The sequence below is a fragment of the Aquarana catesbeiana genome, linkage group LG06 (genome assembly GCF_042186555.1).
Source record: "Aquarana catesbeiana isolate 2022-GZ linkage group LG06, ASM4218655v1, whole genome shotgun sequence".
Taxonomy (NCBI): domain Eukaryota; kingdom Metazoa; phylum Chordata; class Amphibia; order Anura; family Ranidae; genus Aquarana; species Aquarana catesbeiana.
The window spans coordinates 65,322,525-65,338,403 of record NC_133329.1 but is presented as its reverse complement, the minus strand read 5'-3'; positions in this window follow the sequence as shown (position 1 = coordinate 65,338,403).

Below are 15,879 nucleotides of genomic sequence, written 5' to 3'. Positions count from 1 at the left end.
TTTCACACTGGAGCGGTGCGCTGGCAGGACGGTAAAAAAAAGTCCTGCTAGCAGCATCTTTGGAGCGGGGAAGGAGTGGAGTGTATACACCGCTCCTTCACCGCGCCTGCCCATTGAAATTAATGGGGAAGCCCGGCTATACCGCCAGCATAGCGCTGCTTTGCCGTGATTTTAACTCTTTCGCGGCTGGGTTTTAACCCTTTCTCGGCTGCTAGCGGGGAGGGTTTAAAGAGCAACACTAGCGGCCGAATACCGCCGCTAAAAATAGCGCCGTTTTACCCCCGACGCCGCTCCCGCCCCAGTGTGAAAGGGAAAAGAAAACAAATGAATCCGCGCAAAGGAATAAGTACCAGCTAATGGTTGAAATAAATAAACGCTAAGTTAATAGAACTGCTGCCTCTACCTATTACTACCACTAGGTGGAGTAAATCATTGAGAAAGAGAAAACAAAGTAGATGTGGCGCCGTTCTGACATGCACCTGGTGACAGATGTTTCTAATTTAAAACCAATTTAAGCGGGTGTTACCATGCTCATTTAAATGTGCATAAGCTGCTACTTGCAATGTGTATGTCTTCTTATAAATAGACCGTGAACGCGTTCATAGAAAGAATAAAAAATAAAAATATTTGTGTAAAAATAAACATATGTGATAATAAATGAATATGCCAAAATGTGACTCCAATGATGATCTAAAAAATATATGTGCAATCATTAATCCAAAAGTATAAAATTGTTATACAAATTAAATTTGTATCAATAAGTATGATAATATAATGCCAAACCAAAGTGACAATGCGATCCAATGAATTAATATTAGTCCAAAAAATGAAATGAATAAAGTCAATAAAGTGCTCTTGTGCCAGTGAAAAAAAAAAAAACAACGCTTGACGTGGTTCACTTTTCAGTAGGTGATCACACCATACATGCCTTATTCGTGCTCTTGTCGTGCAGTTGCTGATCGCAGTGATTTACGCGTAACATTACAGGGAATAGGCTTACCGACTGTCCTCTCCTCTCCCGCGGTGTCTCCATTGGAGTCACATTTTGGCATATTTATTTATTATCACATATGTTTATTTTTACACAAATAATTGTATTTTTATTTTTTATTCTTTCTATTAACCACTTCAATACAGGGCACTTATACACCTTCATGCCCAGACCAATTTTCAGCTTTCAGCGCTGTCGCAGTTTGAATGACAATTGCGCGGTCATACAACACTGTACCCAAACTCAATTTTTATCATTTTGTTCCCACAAATAGAGCTTTCCTTTGGTGGTATTTGATCACCTCTGCGGTTTTTATTTTTTGCGAAACAAATAAAAAAAGACCTTTTGTTTCTGTTTAAAAATTTTGTAAATAAGTAAGTTTTCTCTTTCACTGATGGGCACCAATGAGCGGGCACTGACAATGGGCACTGATATGCGGCACTGATGGGCTCTGGTAGACGGCACTGATATGCAGCACTGATGGGCACTGGTAGGCGGCACTGATGGGTGGCACTGATATGCAGCACTGATGGGCATTCATAGGCGGCACTGATGGGCACTCATGGGTGGCACTGGTGGGCACTTATGAGCGACACTGATGGGCACTGAAAGGCTGCAAAGATGGGTTCTTATGGGTGGCACTGATAGGCGGCACTGATGGACACTGATACGTGGCACTGATGGGCACTGATAGGCATCTCTTGTGGCACTGGCAGTGGTAGGCATTGGAGTGGGCACTGATTGGCAGCTGCCTTTGCACTGATTAGTTTTTCCCTGGGGGTCTAGAGGGCATACCTGGTGGTCCAGTGTGGGTGGTTTCCCTGGTGGTCCTGGGTGGGATCCGAGGGGGGGCTGTGCTGATAAACAATCAGCACAGACCCCCACTGTCAGGAGAGCAACCGATCGGCTCTCTCGGATCACCGGCTCTTCCTGTTTACATTGTGATCAGCTGTGATTGGACACATCTGATCACGTGGTAAAGAGTCTCCGTCAGAGACTCTTTACCTAGATCCGTGTTGCAGCCAGGGTGTCAGACTGACACACTGCAACAACGATTGCTGTGATGCGCGCCCCCAGGGGCGCGCAGCGGCTCAATATCCTGCGGACGTCATATGACGCCCAGTCAGGGTATTGAAACCACTTTGCCGCCGTCATTCTGCTATATGGCGGGCAGCAAGTGGTTAAACACATTCTTGGTCTATTTATAAGAAGACATACAAAATGCAAGTAGCAGCTTATGCACATTTAAATGAGCATGGTAACACCCGCTTAAATTGGTTTTAAATCAGAATCATCTGTCACCAGGTGCACATCAGAACAGCGCCACATCTACTTTTGTTTTCTCTTTCCCAGTGTGAAAGGGGCCATAGTGTTTTTTTACCAGTGTTATTTGTGGCAGCAGATTTCGATTTAGTTTTAGTCCTATTTTACTCTTCTGCAATTGTTTTAGTCATATTTAGTCGACTAAATCTCCAGTACATTTTAGTCGACCAAAACTCATTTTAAAAATAGTAAGAAGTGTGGCGCTAATGAGTAGTGGGACACATGTAACTAAACAAGTGGTAGTGATCCCTATAAAGGAGTGTTAACGCTTGAAGTGTGAACTTGTTAGGTGAATGGTGTTGTTTTGTAAAACATCCCAAAAGAAAGGAGGTATAACAATATATAGTGATGGTGAATGCTTGAATATATAAGAGAGTGAATAACTCAATAGCAACCTGTAGGTTAATTAAAAGACTAATGTGCATGCACTACCATATTAAAAAAAAAAAAAACAATACAGCAAAATAATAATGCAAGGTATCTTCATATACTGAATGTGCAGTTCAGCAAAGAAATAAAAATAGAAATAATGTTCATTTGGGCAAAAGCCACGAGAAAGGACGTCCAGGTCCCTAAAAAGGGTAGACATATATGGAAACTGGAAGTCTATAAATGGGTGGATGGGGTATTTCTAGTAAATCCCACAGCCATCTGGATATAGGCCGTCTTCATATGAGGTGGTTAAGGGCTATTTAAAAGAAATCCTTAGGTACAAGCAGATTCCTCACTCATGTGGATGGTTTCAACAAAGAGAAAGAAAAAGCAAAAGGGTGCCCTTACCAGATAAGGTGGACTCACAGGCCATTGACGGTGAGTCAAACGAGCTTGTACCGTCAAGCGGTATGGGGTGGTGATCTGTAGGAAGACTTGTGTGGAATCTTGTCAGAAGTCCTCGGGTGGTGTACCAATTTGGGATCGGGGACCCCCGGGATTCAGTTTCGGTCGCCAAATGACCGTTTCCTCAAAGGCCCGTCATATGAGCGGATAGACAGAAAAGAGAAAAAAACTTCCACATAGTGTAAAATCCTTATTTGTAGGAAGCGTTATAGCACTTTATTCAAGAGTAAACTCCAAAAAATTACAAGTCAGGGCGGTAAAATTTTGGCTCAAAAAATAAAATTGATATCAAAGGCATAAAAAGTAGTGTAAAAACAGCGCAGTGGATAGTGGTGGGGTGTAGTCATAGAGACCTGACACGTTTCGCCTCCAAAGGCTTCTGCTGGGGTATCCAGCAGAACCCCAGCAGAAGCCTTTGGAGGCGAAACGGCGCTCGCCACTCGGGGCTTTCAATTGTGAGCTGCATGCCTGAGGCTCGGGGCTTTTCGGGGGCACATTCGGGGCTTCAGCCACGTCTAGCCACCCCCTCCCGACGCCCCTGCTGCCCACAGTACATATACTGCGGCAGGGTGGCCGCTCTGTGCCAGATCACGTACCTAGTATGTGATCTGATACTTCTGGGTCTGGGACACGCCGCCGCCGACGCGCTCCCGGACACAGCGGGAGTCAATCAGTGAGTCCAGCGAACACAATGTCCGCCACGACCCGCCGATCATTCAGGAGACAGACAGAACAGTGGTCTGCCTGTGTAAACAAGGCAGATTGCCGTTCTGTGAGAGGGGAATGTACTAATCCTGTGTTTCTGCTAAGCAGGAACACGGATCTTTACCTCCCCCCCAGTCAAAGCACCCCTCCCTCCCCCACAGTTAGCAAGAATGCCCTAGGATCACATTTAACGCTTTGATCGCCCCTGGTATTAACCCCTTCTCTGTCAGTGTCATTAGTACAGTGACAGTGCATATTTTTTAGCACTGATCACTGTATTTGTGTCACTGGTCCCCAAAAAAGTGTCAGTTCAGTGTCCGATTTGTCCACCACAATATCACGGTCCTGCTGATTACTAGTAAAAAAAAGAGAAAAATATCCCATAGTTGTAGACGCTATAACTTTTGCACAAACCAATCAATATACACTTTTTTTTTTTTTTTTTTTACCAAAAATATGTAGCAGAATACATATTGGCCTAAATTGATGAAGAAATTCGATTTTTTACACTTTTTTTATTGGATGTGTTTTATAGCAGAGAGTAAAAAATACTGTTTTTTTTCTTTTCAAAATTGTTGGTCTTTTATTGTTTATAGCGCAAAAAATAAAAACCGCAGAGATGATCAAATACCATCAAAAGAAAGTTCTATTTGTAGGGAAAAAAAGAACAAACATTTTATTTGGGTACAACGTCGCATGACCGTGCAATTGTCACTTAAATTAACGCAGTGCCGTATCACAAAAAATGGCCTGGTCATGAAGGAGGTCAAACCTTCCGGAGCTGAAGTGGTTGATCACCACTTTTTTTTTTTTTTGCTATATACGTAAATGAAAAATTACCAAAGTTTTGAAAAAAAAACCAACTTTTTTTTAGTTTCTGTTATAAAATTTTGCAAACAAATAATCTTTTTCATTTTTTTAAGTCTGAGGTATTTAGTAAGAAGCATGGCAAGTTTTAATTGAAGTTGTAATTTTTTTGTCACAAATTTTAGGAAAAAGAAGAAATTTAATAAATTTTTTTTCACAATTTTTTTTATAATGTCACCAGTGCTGTCCAATGTCGTCATATGACTGGTGTGGTGGTGATCAGGGCTACTGACTGGTGACAGTACAGTATGGAAAAAATAATAAATACATACATAAAAATGTATTCAATTTTTTTTAAAACATTTTTTAGCTTTTCCTGTAGAACTGAATTACCCCGATACCAATTCCCTGCTGACTGAAGTGACCCCGGCTTGTAGCCCCAATGCTGACTCTGTGCCCTGTGGTCTGACTACTTGATTTCAACCCAGCATGCCCCTGGTTGATGACATCACCCTGCCCCTTAATTATTGAAGAACTGACAGACGGCAAAGCTGTCAAACGGCGGGAGCGGACCTTTTTTTTTTCCTTTTTTCAGGTCGGCGGTGGCGGCGTGATTGACGATGGATCTGCACCAGGAGACTTTTTCTTTATTTTTGTTTTTTAAATAAAGGACTTGTCAAAAATGGTCTACTGTCTTTTTTTACACTACACCTTTTTGGTGAATGAGTAGGTGTACTATGTACTCCATACTCATTTACATGGGAGGAGGCAGGATCTGGGGGGTTTTCAGATTCCGATACCCCCCCACCCCCACAACCACCGGCCAGGGTTTTGGGGAAGAGGCCCTTGTCCCCATCAACATAGGGACAAGGTGCTTTGGGGGGTCCTGCCCCAAAGTACCCCCTGAAGGGCCTATTATGGATAGGAGGGGTCCCCACACTGTTTTTTTTTTCTGCTTATTTTTCATTGCCAATTCTTTTTTTAAGAAATTCAGGTGTCAGCGGGAAACCCAAATGACTGCTGATGATTCATCAGTTGTTAAGGACGTGGTGGCCGCCCGCTTCTTAACAACCAGTAGATATTCCACAAATACTTCATACTTGGACCACTACTTAATTTCCATATTCATTTAATTAGTTATTTCCTTCTGTGAACGGAGTTTAAATGCCTTTTCGTGCGGTATTTACAGAGCGTTTTCAGTGTTTTGCGGTAAATATCGCAAAACGATATAGTGAATCGACAATTTCAGGATAGCATGATAATTAAGCAAAATGTGTCCAGGCACCTAAATATCGCATGCAAGTTACTTTTGTGAATGGAGCCCACTGACTGGTGACAGTACGTAAAAAAAATAAAAATGTATTCAATTATTTTAAAAAAAATTCGCTTTATTAACATTTTTTTTTCTTTTACTATTTTTGCACATACTGTCATCAGGGAAGTTCAGTGTCACCACTGTGACACCACCATGGTGACACTGTACTTCTCTGGGGGGTGATCAGTGTTTTTTTTTTTTTTTTAACACTATTATTGCTTATTAGTATTTTTACTATTATTGCTTATAACAGTGATCATCACTGTTATAAGCAATAGTTTTAACTGTCATGAATAGCTAATTCACAACAGCTTGCTTACCATTGTGATCTGTGATCGGCAACAGCTAATTGCATGGTATAGGGTGCCAGTTACCATGTGATAGCTGTGAGCCAAACACAGATCACAAAAGTTGTAATTTTTTTTTTTGTCACAATTTTTTTTGAAAATAATGACATTTTAATAATTTTTTTTCTGTCACCGGCGCAGTACAGCGACATCAAATGACTTGTGTGACAATGATCAGGGACAGTGACTGGTGACAGTATGAAAAAGAAATGTTAATAATTTTCTTTATAATTTTTAAAATACTTTTTTCTTTTTTGTTACATTTTGTTTTCTTTTTTTTTTTTTTACTATTTTTCTGCATACTGTGACCAGAACAAAACAGTGTTATGCAGTGTTACAATAGTAACATTGTACTACTCTAGGGCATTGATCCTTTTTTGTTTTTCTTTACACACTATGATTGTGTATAGCAGTGAATTTCACTGTTATAAACAACCATTTTTACTGAATGAAATTGATTCATTCAGTGTTTATTGCTGTGATTAGCTGTGAATGGCCACAGCTAATCACATGGTACAGAAGGGTTGTGATAGGCCCTGTTTGTACCATGTGATCACTGTGACCAATCACAGCAAGCATCACAGATGTACACAATGAATGGTATGAATGGAAGCCATCAATTGTCATGTGATCTGCTGTGATTGGTCGCAGCAATCACATGGTACCGACAGCGGCCCTTTACGCTGATCTGACATCTGCTACGACAAATCACGCTGCAGCGAGGGAGCTCCCGTCTGGACCTAATTTGACTATAGGCCAGGCGGGAACAATTGATTTTGGAATGGGTGGACTTTACCAAATAAAAACTACATTCACTGTTAGAAATTCGCACATTCGAACAAAAAAAAATTTCCATCCAGCCCCTTCAAATTTTCTCATCACTGCACTTGAAAATGAATGATTTGACCCCACTAATGATTAGAAGAAAAATGTTCTTACAACAAAAAATGCCGAAAAAAACTTTACTAGTGAATACCCAGTTTAAGAACTGTACATAACCTGAAGTTTCCGGTCACTGGTCTCCACTCTCTACAGGTAAATTCCTAACAATCCACCTTCTTTACTCTCACATATCTTAACCCTAAAATGGAATATGCACATTGGAGTACTCATACTTATGTCTTCTAAGTAGTACTCAGTAGGCAGCCTTGTAACTTGCTGACGGATCTAACTATTTCTCCAATAATAGCCCAGTTGATGTGCATTCATCGATGATCATGTCTACTATTATCATATTTAAATGTTAAATCCACCTTTTGCACCATGTGACGTTACACCCATAATTAGACTTGTAGCTTCCTCCTTCCTACAAGGGGCAGTGGGGATTTTCTGTCTTGCAATGTCACACAATGAAACAGGGCATGGGAAACAAGCTCCGTCTGTACACACACACACACTGCTTACCAATAATTAACCACTAAAAAGCAGAACTTTTTTACATGTCCTTGTTGGTGATTTCCGACCTTCACTGAAAAAAATCCTGCGCTTATCCAACCTCTAGCAAATATTGCAAAAATTGTTAAGTGAAAAGAAACCAAAAAAATTCCAAATTCTCAAAATAATCAACGTATGAGAGCCGCTACCCAGTAAGTCTGAATATAAGACTCAAAAAATATCTAAAAGTGACTAAGTGCACTTCTTTATATAATCATCAATTCCCTAATAATCACAAAGCCATAAACAGCGTATTCAAAAAATTAATTCACATATAAGAAAAATGAAACAAAGTGAACTAAAAGTCTAAAAAAAAAAAAAAAGCGTCCATCACGGTGATTCACTTACACAAAATCCTCTAGTGACAGCCCAATTAGATAATAGATATCCCAGTGATTCAGTGTGCACAACCAGCAAACAAAACGTGACAGGGTGCTCATAGAAAGGCCATCCTCACTTCAACTCATGCCTCTTACCAGAGACTTTGGATCTCAAATTATAGAGATCTTAAAGAGGAAGTAAACCCTGATGGATTTTACTTTCTCTTTATTTCCCTGCAAAGGTAAAGCATAATGGGCTACCATGCATCGCATGGTAGCCCATTATGTGTCACTTACCTGAAACCGAAGCCCGCAATGTCACCGATGTCACCGCTGTCCCCACTAGCAGTGAGCGTCCATCTTCACCCCTCTTCCTTCCGGGGCCGGACTGGCCTGAGTCACGTGACAAGCCGCCAGTCACGGCATGACCCTGTTTAGAAACGGCACGATCTGCCCTTTCTAACGTGCGCATGCACCATAGACATGGGCGCACGGCTTTATTGTAAACATCTCCTAAACTGTGGAGGTTTAGGAGATATTTCCAGCACCTACAGGTAAGCCTTAATATAGGCTTACCTGTAGGTAAAAGTGGTTGTGAAGGGTGTACAACCACTTTAATTGCCACATATTCCTGTGGTTATAGGGATATTTGTATTTCTTTGGCATTTGATAGCTGCTCGGTCCTGCCCACCCTTGACATCACCGCTCATTTATGACAGCTGGCTTTCTTTCTCCAAGCAGTTACATTACCTGCTAGTTTTACACAACAAGAAGCTCTTGCAAGTCTCACCATCTGCTTCATGTGGAACTGTTTCATCTGACAGTGCTGATCTGATGTCCCAGGTGTTTTCATGGCTGCTTGCATTCTGATTTGCCTTTACCACTTATTTAATAGTGCCCGTCTCTTTGACCCCACTGGAGGGAGACTTCCCCTCACTTCCTGTTTCTTTGATCCCACTGGAGGGAGATTTCTCCTCACTTCCTGTTTCTGCGACCCCCACCAGATGGCAACTTCTTCTCACTTCCTATTTCTGTGACCCCCACCTGAGGGAGACTTCCCCTCACTTCCTGTTTCTGTGACTCCACTGGAGGGAGACTTCCCCTCACTTCCTGTTTCTGTGACCCCCGCCGGAAAGGAAACTTACTCTCACTTCCTGTCCATGTGACTCCACCAGAGGGAGACTTCCGCTGGCTTCCTGTTTCTGTGACCCCACCAGGGGGAGACCTCCCCTCACTTCCTGTTTCTGTGACCTTACTGGAGGGAGAATTCCCATCACTTCCTGTTTCTGTGACCTCACAGGAGGGAGAATTCCCCTCACTTCCTGTCCCTGTGAGTCCACCAGAGTGAGACTTCCCCTCAATTCCTGTGGCTGTGACCCCATCACAGGGGGACCTCCCCTCACTGTGACCCCATTGGAGGAAGACTTCCCTTCACTTCCTGTACCCTCGACCCCATTGGAGGGAAACTTCCCCTCACTTCCTGTCCCTGAGACTCCACTGGAGGTAGACTTCCATACCTCCAAACTTTTTAACTTGACAATGAGGGACACTAATGCCACATACACACGATCGGATTTACCAAAATAAATGTTGGATGTCAGGCTGTATGCTCCATCGGACATTTGTTGTCGGACTTTCCACCAACAAATGTTGGCTAGCAGGTTCTCAAATTTTTCACCAACAAATGTTTGTTGTTGGATTGTCCGATCGTGTGTACACAAGCCCGTCGCACAAAAGTCCACACATGCTCAGAAGCAGAAGCGGTCGTTTTGTAAACTAGCATTCGTAATGGAGAATTAACATTCACGATGCGGCAAATTATGACTTCTCAAAATGCAGCGCACAATTCTCTTCTTCTTTAATGGGATAATAATGAAACTGCTTTGCTGGTGATACTGATGGAGTTATTGCAAACACATTTTCAAAGGCTTTTTTTTCTAGTGATATCAAGAATAATATTATTATGTTTTATTTATTTTTTTTGGTCAAGTTACCACAACACCATTATCCTGTAGTTTTTAAGATCAAAGATTCAACTATGTTGGTGTCCCTTGTCAATTGTACATTGTATTTTATAAAATGTAACTGCCGACTCCCAAACTGTAATTTGAAGTAAAACACAACGCCAAGTATTATTCTACACAATTTTCTTATTGTGCATTAGAAAAATAAAATTAGACATGCTATCTTCCAATAGAGCTTAAAGTGGGGTTCCACTCAAAAAAAACAAAAATACCTCAAAAATTCTAAAAAAAAATCCATTTGGAAATTTTTTTTTTCACTTACCTCTAAATGCCTGTTGCTAGGTGGTCCCTCGTAGTCTGCCTCTTCCTTTGCCTGGGCTGGTGACATCACTTCCCCCTCGGCACAGGAAGGGCTCCGCTCTGCTCCCTCCCTCCTGTCAATCATCTGGGACCCATTACAGGTCCCAGGTGATTGAGCGGCCAATCACGGCGCGCGGTGCCACTCGTGCATGCGCAGTGGGTGCCAGGCTGTGAAGCCCGGCGCCCACAGTTGAAACGCCGGCGCCGCCGAACGGAGGGGGGGGGGGGCGAGCGGGGCTTCGATCCCCCGCATCGCTGGACCCAGGGACAGGTAAGTGTCCAATTAAAAGTCAGCAGCTGCAGTATTTGTAGCTGCTGACTTTTAATTTTTTTTTTTTTGATGGCCCCCCTGGGTGGAACTCCTCTTTAACCAAAAAGTGCATTCTATGTATCAAAAAATATACCAAATCAAATAATTATTATTCAACCAAAAATATAATGTCAAAGCAATAACTCCAAGGCCAATAATAAATAACACGTTATCTCCTCTGATTCGGCAACATGTCTGGTTGACGAACTGCCGTTCAGAAACAAACTGAAAGGTGATAAATGAAAAACGCAAGAAAAGCGTGAATCAACACTCACCAAACTTCTACTAACACGAAATTAGCAGAAGGAGCCCAAAGGGTGCCGCTTTAGAACTCAAAAACCACGTAGTACGTCACTACGCTCATAATTGTTGGCCAACACTTGTGTGACCGTGTGTATGCAAGACAAGTTGGAGCCAACAACCTTTGGACAAAGTTTATGGTTTTGTTGTCGGAAAGTCCGATCGTGTGTGCGGGGCATTAGAAGATCTGATGTGTGGAGCACCATGCTGAGAAGTGGGCGTGGCCAGCAAAAAAGGGTGTGGCCATTTGGTTATGGAAGTGTGGTCAAATCATATTGGAGACATGTTTACATCACTATAATATTAAGTGCTATAAATTACATTTCTGTTAAATTCTATATAATATAGCTACCCATTTTAATGTCATGCCAATTAGCACAGCGTGATGGATGTATATTAAACATTCAGCTATACAAACCCGGTCACAACTGCCAGGTCATAACCAAAGATGTACACCATTTAAAGAATTATTTTTCTCTCTTGTTGCTTCTGCTACCTTGGCTTTTGCAGGATATGAATAATGGACCCGAAGTCAATAGATAGATGAGCTTTGTGAAAAAAAAAAACACCCAATACTATAAAATTCAACAAGAAAATAAATTTATTTAACCACTTGCCATGCGCGCTATAGCCGAAAAATGGCCACAGTGCGGACCTGAATTTCGGGGAGGGCGTCATATGATGGCCTCCCCTGTGCATGCGCCCCCTGCAGGGCTGTGACCACCGAGACACTGAGACTCAGGTGGTCACAGATCCGAGTAAGGGGCCGGTCTCGGCCCCTTACCACGTAATCAGCTGTCAGCCAATGACAGCTGATCACATGACCTAAACAAAAGCTTGGTAATATTTTTTTTTCTCCTCTCGCTGCCAGTGTGAGGAGAAAAAAAAGCCGGTCACCGGCTTATCTGCAAGAGACATCAGTCCCGAAGAGGAAGAGGCAATTATGCCTCATCTGTGCCCACCAGTACCCCTGCCAGTGCCACCTGCCAGTTCCCATAGTGCTCACCAGTGCCACCTATCAATGTGCATGCGTGCCACCTATCAATGCCCACCAGTGGTGCCAATCAGTGACACCTAGCAGTGCTGCCTATCAGTGTAACTGATCAGTGCCCATTATTGCCACCCATCACTGCCACCCATCAGTGCCGCCTCATCATCGTACATCAATGAAGGAGAAAAATTACCTGTTTGCAAAAAAAAAAATTTTTAAAAAGAATTCAAAATTTTTTAATTTTTTTAACAAAAAATAAAAACCGCAGAGGTGATCAAATACCACCAAAGGAAAGCTCTATTTGTGGGGAAAAAATTATAAAATTTTCATTTGGGTACAGTGTTGTATGACCGCGCAATTGTCATTCAAAGTGCGTCAGCGCTGAAAGCTGAAAATTGGTCTGGGTAGGTTTAAGTGCCCAGTAAGCAACTGGTTAAAAAAAAAAAAAAACCTTAAAAACAGTAACAACTCCAAGTAGTGTTTATTGAAAATATTAAACAACATATTTACTTTTTAAGAAACAAAATAACTTACTGAGGCTGCAGTATATGTAGGATATAAATTATAAATAACCCAACATTGTATTAACCTAAAGAATGGGAAAAAAGCTACACTCAAGCAGAACTCAATTCACCAAAACAAAATGTGTCTAAAATGTCCTAATCCTCACTGCGGGTGTCTGCTATGTGCTTAGTTTCTATTGACTCGCTTTTCCGCTTTGGAGCTGCTTTTTTGCTCAGCAGAGCTGCAGTATGTTTTTTTTTAAACAAAGGGGCAAATCTCCTTCACTTTCTCTTTGCTTTGTAGAAGCAGATGATGCCACCTGAGAGTCTTCAACTGCGGATATTCATTCACTGCTGGGCCCAGTGATAGCCTGTGAGATAGAAGCCATGTTTTCTTCCCTTCCCTTCCAAGTTGCAGATTCTGCCGTTCCAGTTTGTCTCTTCTGCTGGTCCAGTTGCTGGTTTCCTCCTACTAGATCAGTGGTTCTCAACCTGGGGGTCGGGACCTCCTCGGGGGGGTCGAATGACGATTTGCCAAAATCAGGAGATGGGGTCTCCTCCAGCCTCTCCCACTTCACCTTCCTCATCAGTCAGCTGACCTCTAGTCTCTGCCCCCCAGCCATGCTGTAAACTGAATGGGTGGCTGCGAAGAGGCTAAATGGGCGGCCAGGAACAGCCCAGCTGGGCAGCCATGAAAAGGCTGGGAAAGAGGTGCGGGCTTCAGGAACAGCCCAGAATTCCGTGACCCCCGGGCCACTTATTGCGATTTTTTTACCAAACATATGTCAAAGAAAACAAATCAGCCTAAACTGAGGAAAAAAAATTTCTTTTATATATTTTTTGGGGATATCTATTATAGCAAAAAGTAAAAAATAATGTGTTTTTTCTTTTCAAAATTGTCGCTCTTTTTTTGTTTATAACGCAAAAAATAAAAACCGCAGAGGTGATCAAATGCCACCAAAAGAAAGCTCTATTTGTGGGGATAAAAGGACGTCAATTTTGTTTAGGAGCCACGTCGCACGACCGCGCTATTGTCAGTTAAAGCGACGCAGTGCCGAATCGCAAAAAGTGCTCTGGTCTTTGGGCAGCCAAATGCTCTGGGGCTGAAGTGGTTAAAAGTCCCCACTACAGTTCTCAGATCAGCAGATGACCTTGATCAAGAGCACTGGTGGACAAGGTATTTCAGTGCCCAGGGCGAAGATTCCAAAATGTGCTCCGCCACGCAGAGCAGGGGGCGGAGCTAGTAGAAGCATTTGCCGCACACATAAACATATGTGATGGTTGCAGAGTTCACCAGTATTACTAGTTACGTTTGTGATTGGTCATCACAATGATCACAAAGCACACGTCCAATTAGATCGCTCTGATGACGACTTGGTTCGCCGCCAATAATGAGTAACCTGGCTGCCCAAAGGTGATTTGTGAAGATTGTAAATGGTGCTCTAGAACAAGCTGAAGCTGATCCTTGGTCCTGCTTGAAAACCTCTTTCAATCTGTGGGCTGCAGCGCTGATCATTGTATTCTGATAGTGGAGGAGTCCTGCTGTCAGAATACAGTCCTGCTGTCAGAGTACAATAACATAGAAGGGGTATTCCTCCATCCACCTTGTTTGAGTGGATGCAGGGATCTGTTTAGCCTGCTGGGAAAAAAATAATAATAGCGTGTACTAGGGTGCACTGATACAGATATTGGTGCTGATACTAAGCATTTGGATGAGTGCTCCGATACCCAAAACCAATATTTTGCAGTGTGATTTGAGCTCATACAAAATGAATGGCTCAAATCGCACTGTAAAGAACTGCATGCAATTTGAACAGAAATATGGTGCGATTCCTGTCCGAATCACATGAGGTTTCCCACCCAGCTCCTGTGTGAACCCGGCCTTGTCATAGTGACCTCAGCCTGGGCTCACACAGGAGAGATGCGGGATTAGGTTTGCTAATCTGACATAAGTTTGTTGCTTTTAAAATTACACATCTAACCAGTCAGACGGAGTTCTAAGTACTGTATTTCACTATATAAACTCACTTTACTGTTAAAAATAAGTGTAAAATGCAAAACTCCGGAGGGTGTAACAAGATGTCCGCTTGCCCCGTTATCAGCGTATCCTTACTATGGAGGAGTGCGGGGCGTAGCAGGATGGCGGCGACGGTTTTAGTGTGCTGTTTTATTGTAAAAGTGTTGAAATGCACATTGCGGCGTCGCGCATGCGCACTCCAGCGGGTAGCCAAATGTGATGGGTCACCATATGTGACGAAACACCGGCATTGTGTGCATCCCTGTGCCAGTGTCCTATTTACTTCTATTGGGACCGGCACCTGTATGTCATATTAGGATACAGAGGCTGTGTCCATGCAGCCTCATGTCCCAGTAGATATGAATGGGGTGCTGACACGGGGATGTGCACAACACCTATGTAACCCCAATGCTGATAAAAGTCAGCCCTGCATGGTAGACACATGCTTGCACCTCTTGTGAATGGACCCTTACTAAAAAGAACAGTTGTCTCCACAGCAATTAACAGTGATATGAAGCCTGAAAATTACCTGTCAGCTGTGAGACACTCAGTTTGGCCACACAGCAGAGAGGAGACCCGAGGGGAAGGGCACAGGCAGAGGGGGCACCACACAGAGGAGGAATGGGCTCTGAGATCATTCAGAACAGGGACAGATGGAACCTAGGTGAGGGCGGAGGTGGTGATCTCCCACATCCGGACACTGTGAAAGAGAAAGCAGGAGAGATAGAGATGACTGGAGAGGGGGGGAGAGAAGCCTCTGTTCGGGCAAGGAGCAGGAAAGTTGTGCATCTAGAATCAATCAGAGAAGCACTGACAACCGATGCCTTCCCAACCTGATGCGCCCGCCTGCTCCACTCTCCTGTTGCTCAGAGAATAGTACAGTGCCCTATGCAGGCAGGGGGGGGGGGGGCGGGTGTAGTGCTACGATGCAGGGACAAAGCCACTCTCTGTCTTCTGTGCAGGGCTTTTTTTCTTAACCACTTCAATACCGGGCACTTAGACACCTTCCCGCCCAGGCCGATTTTCAGCTTTCAGCGCTGTTGCATTTTGAATGACAACTACGTGGTCATCCAACACTGTACTCAAACAATTTTTTTATCATTTTGTTCCCACAAATAGAGCTTTCTTTTGGTGGTATTTGATCACCTCTGCGTTTTTTATTTTTTGCGCAATAAATAAAAAAAGATCGAAAATTTTGAAAAAAAACAAGTTTTTCTTTGACTCTGTTAAAATTTTTTGTAAATAAGTATGTTTTCTTCTTCAATGATGGGCACTGATACGGCGGCACTGATGGGCACCAATGAGGTGGCACTGATGAGGTGGCACTGACGGGCACTGACGATGGGCACTGATAG